The sequence below is a fragment of the Zingiber officinale genome, chromosome 3A, assembly GCF_018446385.1.
Source record: "Zingiber officinale cultivar Zhangliang chromosome 3A, Zo_v1.1, whole genome shotgun sequence".
Classification (NCBI taxonomy): Eukaryota; Viridiplantae; Streptophyta; class Magnoliopsida; order Zingiberales; family Zingiberaceae; genus Zingiber; species Zingiber officinale.
Window position 1 is genome coordinate 77949122 of NC_055990.1, and position 9540 is coordinate 77958661.

At 35.2% G+C, this 9540-nt stretch overlaps 1 non-coding gene across 1 annotated transcript; it reads right to left on the reverse strand.

The window, feature by feature from the left end:
• Positions 1 to 8830: 8830 nt before the first annotated feature.
• LOC122054434 lies at positions 8831 to 8936 on the reverse strand. The gene has a single exon (XR_006132745.1). It is a non-coding gene; the product is annotated as a small nucleolar RNA R71 (small nucleolar RNA).
• Between the last annotated feature and the right edge of the window lie 604 nt (positions 8937 to 9540).

A 9540-nucleotide genomic window follows, 5' to 3' on the forward strand; every position in this document is an offset into this window, starting at 1 on the left:
GGTGGCTGGAAAACTAATCATGCCAAAACCAAAGGGCTCAACATCTGAGATTAAAAAAGCTCCGTCGTCTGGACTTAAGTGGTCCTTTTCTCCTGGGACCAACCTGCTATCAGGTGGTGCTGCAAAACTTGAAAAAGAGTCTAGGCAAAAACTAAATGAGTTTTCCAAGGAACTTAGAACATTCAGAAGTGTTGACTTGTAAGGTTAGCACACTGAACTTGTTAGAATGCATCTACAACAAGTGATTACAGTTGTTCACTCTATAACTGATTATTTCTAAATCTAATATCTGGTAATGAATATGCTCAGATAACTTTTTCAGGTGATTAAACTTACATTTACTTTACCAAGGTAATGGAATACTTGTAGATATTTAATAAATTCATGATTATGTTAGGTCGTAACTTTGGTGATGATGGTCTGTTTTTTCTTGCTGAAAGCCTTAGTTACAATCAGGTTAGTTCTTTTCCTTCCTTTTCCATAACCTTACTTTTTTTCTTGTTCTTACTTGTAAACTATTGCTGAACCAGACTCTTAAAGGTATGACATTACTTAAGCAAGACATTTAAGCATAACTTTTTTTAGTGTCGTTTAGCATCTCATTAGTTTTTTTCCAAGTCTCAGGCAGTAGAGGAAGTTGATTTTTCTGGCAATGGGATTAAAGCAGTTGGCCTAAAGACACTTGATGGTGTTCTTCAGACGAATACCATGCTTAAAACTCTGAACCTATCAGGAAATAATATTGGCAATGAAGGAGCTAAGTTAAGTCCATTTTTTAATTTTAATTTTACTAATTTTTATGTTTGCGCCTATTCATCTGAAAATAAGCAATTTGATTCTGCTGGAAGTACAATAGTGTATTGGCATACAAGAAAAATTAAAGTTCATTATCACCATTAATTGGTAATTTGATATTAGATGATTTCTTTGACAGTAAATGACAAAATCCTTTAATGGTATTAGATAAATTTACTGTGGTTGATATAGTAGGAATTCACACAAAGTAATTAGCATACAAGCGTCCTAATTGTAGTTGCTAAATGTAAATACCCTACTATGTTTAGCTAGTTCATTTGACTGTATTTATCTTAGTTCATTTGATTGTATTCTAGCAGTGATGAGATAATTATTTGCTTGCCATGAAATTTATCTTTGCTTGGCTGATTTATTTTAGTTTTAAATAACTATAGTTTTTACATGATTCTTGCTTTATATATATATATATATATATATATATATATATATATATATATATATATATATATTCGTTTTTAGATTTCCTTCTTGGATGATGATGCAGTTCTCCAATTTGTTGTTATTTTTTGTTCATTTCAGTATTTACCTAGTTGCATCACTCTTAACCATGTTTCTTTATAGCCCATCTTCCCTCATATTGAACTGCTTCTGGATGATCTGGTTTGCCAGGAATAATTTGAAAAAAATATCTTGTTTTGATGAAATGACTGCTAGTTATTGTGATAATAATTGCATGTTTATAGCATTTTTTTGTATCTTAAAAGATCTTTATCTGTTTTTTTATCGTCAAACAAAAACAAACTTGTGCCATAGAGATGTCTACTAATGGATACCCTATGAACTTTCTTTTTTATCAGTGACCGCGTTAATAGACTTGATCACAAAGTTTGATGTGTAATCCTTGATTTAGAGAATTGACTTATTTATGGACAAATTTATAATTACACTAATTTTGTTAGATTCTAGTCTTGGCTGCAATATTTTCTACTTTTACTTTTCTGGTCACCAGGGCTTTCCTTATTTTAGTAAAAAGTTGATGATTCAAGTAGTTTGACATTATTGTGTAGTTATTTTTTTATCTTCATTAATTTGTTTGATCCCTCTAATTTAAGTGGTTGTTTCTCTTTATTTCAAGTCATATGGACATATCTGTGGGGACCCTTGGCACTCTATCATGCTTGTATTCTGTTATTTCAAGCTAAGCTTGGCAATGACGAGAATGTACTGGAAGAAAATGACATCGTTAAAATGTATATGTTGATTATCTAGATTGGAAGAAAATGACATCGTTAAAATGTATATGTTGATTATCTAGATTGTTTTGTGACTCTCTATGATTTAATTCTTCTGAGGTTTTTTGGCAATATCTTCGCTGTGTTGCAGTGACATGGGGTGTCATATTGATGGGTTTATTACTGTGGTGGCACACACTCATGTTATACAGGAAGGACCAGTGACTGGTAGAGCAGCAGATGTGATTGCTGCTGCCAATACAGCAGCAGAAGTTGCCTTGCACCTTGTGATGCCAGGAAAAAAGGTGCCTTTATATTTGACAATGATGAAATTGTTAATAATCTTTCCTAACTATGTAGAGGGATTTTGAATTTAGTTTCTAATATATGCATTGTGAAGACGTTACAAGACTGCTCATTGTTCTAAGTCAACACTTCAAGCCACGTTGATGTTAATTCCAACTTCAATATTACCATCATCTGGTGCGTATTTGACCAACTCAGTGTTGTGTCTTGCTCATGGTGACTGACGTTCAACCAATTTGCAATTTATGAAAATTAACTTTTACAAGCAATTGGTGTGTTAACTCTTGAAGGCAGTCGGAATAGCAAGGGAAATTGGGAATTTTATGTTCATTTATGTCATCCTACACTTTCTGTTTTATATTTTCTCACGCTAATTGTAATTTTTTTGTTTGGAGAATGTGATAAATTCCCTGTCTCATGGATGAATGTCATACGACATCTTCTTTAAGATCTTTATCATTTTGATGGTTCTTAAATTTTATTTTATGATTTATTTATTTAAGTTCTTATTTGCTTATCAAAGAATCTAATGGATAAAAGGTTCGTTTAGTGAACATTGATTTTTAAGCGATCCATCTGAAATAATTAGCACAATCAATTTTCATGTCAACGTTTACCTTGCTTTTGTTACAATGATTTTTTTGATACAAATCGGATGCTATGCTTTTGTTACAATGATTTTTATAGCTTTTGCTCCTTATTGTATTATGTCTATTAGCCATGTGTATACAAAGGGCATAGTTGCATTCTTGCTTATGAGATTTGGAAGATGGCATCAGAGGTAGTACAATAAATAGTATATCTCTTCATCAGAGGTAGCTTTGTTCTTCTATGCTTCCTTCACTGGATTTGTTGTGTAGTCATATTTCTGTGTTCAACCATTATCATGCCTAGTAATTTGTTGTATGATGCTGTCGGTTCTTATCAATCTGTACACTTGAATTAGAAGGAGCAAATTATCTATGTTATATTCTAAGCAGCATATACTAAGTGTCATATATGAAAGTTTTAGATTCTATGTTATATTCGTTATCTTCCACAACAGCCTTTAAAAACTCAGTATTCTATTTTATTTGATACATGTACACATTTGTTTTAGTTATTTGACATATGGTGGATTATTGGGTCCTGATCATGAATTAACTTTGTATAAAGTATTGTAGATTATCTTTGTTGCAAGTATTAATTAGAAAGGGACTTTCTTTGGTTTATATATTTTGCATTCCAAATTTAGTTTATTGGTAGTTCTCATCCCAAAATCAGATCACTGAAAAGCTTTCAAAATGCTTGATTTCCAGCTTTCAAAATTGCATCTTTAGACTGGCCTCGTTAGAGCTAGAGCAGATATTTGGAAAAAATAAATAAATCAAAATTGCATCTTTACCATTTCCAGCTTTCAAAATTACATCTTTATCATTTCCAGCTTTCAAAATTGCATCTTTACTAATATATTATTTATGTGTTTTTACAGTTTACAAATCTCAAGTACTCCAGAGTTGAAATTGATGAAGTGTGGTTCAAGTGGGTTGAATGCATGCTAGATTACATTTGAAGTGCAGTTCTACCTTGATGTGTTGTTAAAAGAATGTTCTACCTTGATTTTGATATCTATTAGCTAGCTTTTGATGTAAAAAGAATGTTTGGGTATTTTATGGATATTGTTGTAAGAAGATTATTTATATAATTTGTGAATATTTGTGTATTTTATGGATATTGTTGAATGAAGAATATTTGTATAATTTGTGAATATTTTGTGTATTTTTTTTATTATTGTCGGTTTTTCATTGTTTCGGAAATCAAATTGTTAAAAAATATCCATATTACATCGGTTTTCCACCGCTGCAAAACCGGTGTTATTAACTAATATTACATCGGTCATTTATCGCTGCCAAAACTGGTGTTATTAACATATAATATTACATCGGTTTTACACCGTTGATGAAACAATGTCGTTAAATGATACTACATCGGTTAATAACCGATTCGAAGACCGGTGTCGTTAAGTGATACTACACCGGTTTTAAACCGATGTCTAAAATGGCAGACCTTTTACATCGGCTTCATAGACATCGGTCGAAAATGAAATAGACACGGTGGAAAATCGATGTCTATGAGGGTTTTTGTTATAGTGAACCCAATGAGCTCAAATAGGTATTGGGTTTCTAGGAGCGTGATCCCTTCACGCTAGATGGTTTAGGGTGTGCCAACCTTAATTGGATAGGTAGTTAATCTACTCATGGCAAAAGGTGGCATTTTAGGAATTTTTAAGGTGTAATCAAGCCTTGAAAATGAAATTAAAAATTATTCCTAAGGTGATTAGGATATGCCAACCACATTTGAGGAGTTTCCTAGGATCAATCTAATTGGCACATAGTGATCTAAAAATCTTTAGTTTATGATTTTAGGTCTATTACACTTAGGAATATAGAATTTATGGTAAAATGATCAAAATTATCAAAAATGGCAACTAAGGCTAGAATTAGGTATTTTCTATACCTTTATATGTTATTTTTCATACATTGTTTGTCATATGTCATGTCATGACATCATATTTATTATCATTTGAAATGTCATGATAATGCTTAGGTTAGTTATATGTCATGCCTTATTTAAGTTTCATACTTTATGCCATGACATCATGACATTCACACATGTTTCCACTTATGATATTATTTTATACCATGTCATCATCTCTTGCATTTATGATCAATTAAATTGATTTAAGGATAGAAACATAATTTGATATGGAGATCAAATGGTTGTTTAGAAAATGCATGAGAACTTAGCTTAAGATGACCTAAATCCATATCTCACATCAAAATTGACTTGGATGTGTTTGATACACCTTAGATGTGTGTGAGATATTAGGATTATGAGTTAGGATCAAGGTGCATAGTTTTTGTACCTAGATGAGCCTAATTCGAATTTGAGGATCATAGGGAAAACTTGTGTACAAGTCATGTACATTTAGTCCTAAGATTATGGTCCTAAATTGAATGGTTTAAGATCATTTCAAAATTGATTTGAAAAACCTTGATGAAGCTTTTCTAGTGATAGCATTCATCATTGAGCAAGTTGATACAAAGATAGATTAACCTTGAGCTATTTTAAAGTATTTCGAACTTTGTATCAAGATTAAAAAATGAGAGTTATTTTCATAGAAAACTATTTTTCCATGATAATATATGTTATGAGGAATGTATCCTCAAAATTTTACAATTTTTGAAATTTTTTGTAATATTTTAGGGGTTTCTGAATTTCGGGAGAAAACTCAGAAATCCTTATCAAAGAGTCGTGGACCGATCAGAGGAGATCCTGATCGGTCCAGGGAAGTCTGGATCGGTCACTGGACCGATCCAGGGCAGTGTGGATCGGTCTAGTGACCGATCCAGTGAAGTCCTGATCGGTCTGGTGACCGATCAGAGTGTGCCAAAATGCTGATTTTCGACTGTTGTCTGAAATTTCAGCTGTGGAAGTTGGTGTTTTAGATTTCTAAAGGGTTGAAACTCTCCAAGACATTGTTGGTGCAATGGTCAAGGAGGAGTTGACCTTTAAGGGGAGTTTTACCTATTGGTCAAGGGGGAGTTGACTTTTAGAGGGAGTTTTTTACTCGTCAAGATTTCTGATGATGAGTGATATGGGATTATCACTAACTTGATTGTTGATTTTAGTATCAAGGGGGAAATTAAGGGTTTCAATGAAAGGTATGGGACTTTCATTAGGAAGAAACTTTTGACCTTGATTCACTCCTTTTTAATGTATGTCAAAAAGGGGGAGAATGTCCAGAGAATGTTCAAGGAAGAACATTGGAGTTTGGGGAGAATGTTCAGAGAATGTTCGAGGAAGAACATTGGAGAACTATTGGAAAACCTAAGTTAGGTTATCGGGTTAACCTAACTTGATTATGGTTTTTGTCAAACATCAAAAAGGGGGAGATTGTTGGTGCAACCTTAGGTCAAGGTTGACCTGGGTGACCCGACTCGAGTTGACCTGACTTGAGGTATATTTTGATGTTTGACAAGAATGGAGAAGTTATACTTTGATGTTTGACAAGAATAGGAACTTGGGGGATTGTGGGTGCAACCTTTGGTCAAGGTTGACGTGGTTGACCCGACTTGGGTTGACCTGACACGGAAAAGTCCAAGCAGGAAGCTTGGCACGGGAAAAGTCCAAGTATGGAGACTGATGTGTGAAGATTATATACTCTTTTATGCATGTTTTTACGCACATTTACATACTTTGAGCATGCTTGATCTATGCATTTTTATACTTCCATCTTTCCTTTTAGCATATTTACTCTTTTGGTTTGGAGATATACTTTTTGTGCATTTTCTGTACACAGGAGTCGATTTGGTGAAGAATCTACATCTTTGGGCATGCATTGGAGGAAACGAAAGGAGAAAGCACCGGGCCGTGTACCTCACACGGCCATGCACTGGGATGGAGCTCGGGCCGTGTGGAGTTTGGCACCAACAGAAGAGGAAGATGACATGGCCGTGTGGACCTCGCACGGCCGTGTCAAGATTTGAAGCCAACCAGAGCAGAAGCCTTACATGGCCGTGTGGATCTACACGGCCGTGTGAGACTTCCAGAGACCAAGCAGGCTGTGGCCGTGTGCACCACACGGCCGTGTAGCATTTCCAGAGAGCAGAAGGGTTCTGGCCGTGTGGAGTCACAGGCAGAGAGGGAACTGGACATGGCCGTGTGAATCTCACACGGCCGTGTCACAGGGCCGTGTGGTGCCCGATTCCCTCCTCTATTTAAACCCTTCTTCATGAATTGAAAGGGGATATCTCCCCCTTTGGGAGAAAGCAGGATTTGGTGGTTTCCTCCCATTCTTGGGAGGATTTCTGGGCGATTCTAAGGGAGATCTCGACGATTTCGACTCCGGAGCGAGGATTGGATCCGAAGACAAGGCTTCTTCGTAGATAAGTTTTCTCTTTCCCCCTCTTCTTGATTTCTTGGATTGGGGATTTAAGGAAAGCTTGTAATCTCTATTTCTTCGGATTTTCTTCCTCGATTCATGGAGTAGATCTTGTATTCTAGGATTAAGGGAGTATTTGTATGATGGATTGATGTAATCTCTTATGGATTTGCCATTTTCTTGTTTCAATGACATTATCTTGCTTGTATCAATTAGATCTTGAATGATTGATGGTGATTTGTGCTTAATTCTCATTCTTGATTGATTGTTTGGATTTCTTATGGACTTTATAAAGATAAACTCTCACTCGATCATCCGAGGGATCCACGTGACAGGTGCAAGCCCGTGTAAGGACGTTTGAGAGATAATCTTGAAGAGGAAATAGGGATATTCAAGAGAGTAGGATGGATTTTATGATTAGCTTCTTGTATCTTTATAGATTAATGAGTCGTGGGCTTCTACGTTGATATCCGAGGAAGGCATAGTGATAGGTGCACTTCTGTGTAAGGACAACATAGGTTCATGTCTAATTAATCCTATTTAGATACATTTCTCAGTCCTTAGCCGGTTGTCTATTGCAAGAGGGAACCGGCAACTTTCTACATGTTTGGCAATTGAGGGATAAAAATTGGTGAACCATTTACATTCAAGAAATCTTACAAAGAAACCAAAACTCCTAGAATCTTCCTTTATCATAACCCAAAACTCTAAACTCTTGTTTGTTGATCTTTAATATTAGATTTGATTACCTTTACTTTGCTTTTGAAACAATTGGATAGTTGTTTAGCTAATTCGCATTGAGACATTTCTAGTGCTTATTCCAGTCCCTGTGGATACGATAATCTTTTATATTACTTGCGACATTTCCGTACACTTGCGGAGAGTAACAAGTTTTTGGCGCCTGCGCTATAACATTAGGAATTATCAATTGAGTTAGACTAAACATAACATTTGTTTTCCTTTCATATTGCATAGTTGTAACTAATCATTAAATTTCTGTTTTTTTAGTTTCTTGTATAACTTTCACTTCTTGTTAATTCTTTTTGTACAAATTCAATTCTGCATTTTTTATTCTTCTAATTTTCTTTTTGTGTCGAATTGCTATCTGCTATCTTGTTCTTGTGTATGCGAAGATCTAACTTTGCAGGGGAATTCTTTCCTTTTGACCCTGAGATTGATAGAACTTTCCATAAAAGAAGAATTCTGCAAAGGCAAATTGAAGAACAGGAACATTTGAATATGGCAAATAGACCACTTAAGGATTATGCAGCACCCTATGCGAGAGGTTTTTGATCTAGTATTTCAAGACCTTCAGTGGAAGCTAATAACTTTGAGATCAAACCCGCAATTATATCTATGGTGCAGCAGAACCAATTTGGTGGAGGACCTCATGAGGACCCTAATCAACACTTAGAGGTCTTTTATGAAATATGTGGTACCATGAAAATGAATGGAGTTCCTTCAGATGCAGTTAGATTATTATTATTTGGGTTTTCTTTAAGAGATAGGGCAAAACAATGGCTGAATTCTTTGGCCCCTAATAGCATCACCACTTAGGAGCAGTGTGAGCAACAGTTTCTTGATAAGTTCTATCCACCAAGCAAAACAGCTCATATGAGGAATTTAATTGCAAGCTTTAAGCAAACCGACTCAGAATCTATTTTTGAAGCATGGGATAGATATAATAGTATGCTCAGACAATGCCCACATCATGGGTTGGAAAGATGGTTAGTGTTGCACACTTTTTACAATGGTATCAATTATCATACCAAAGTGTCCCTTGATTCAGCTGCTGGAGGGGCACTTATGAACAAAAGCTTAGATGAAGCCGAAGAAATCATTGAAAGTGTAGCACAAAATCATCATCAATGGGCAAATGAAAGAAGTGGTGGCTATTCCTCTGTAAACCCAACAATTAAAGCATCAGGGAAGTTTGATGTAGATGCAGTCACTCTTTTGTCTGCAAAATTGGACGCTCTTACAAAGAAATTTGAGAATATGGGGACTAGTGCTAATATGGTCAATGCTATTAGTACATCTTGTGAAGTATGTGGGAGTTCAGAGCATTCAAATGACTCATGTCCATTGGGAGCTATCACTGCACAAATCAATCAACTTGAACAATGTGATGCAATCATGAGTTACAATCAAAGGCAGAACAACCCATATTCAAATACTTATAACCCTGGATGGAAGAGTCATCCAAATTTTTCTTACAGAAATAATCAAGATCAAGGACCATCTATGGGGGCAAGACCAAATTTTCAAGCTGGGCAACAAAATTTTCAACATCTATCTTCTCAAGGCTTACCAAAGTCAAAT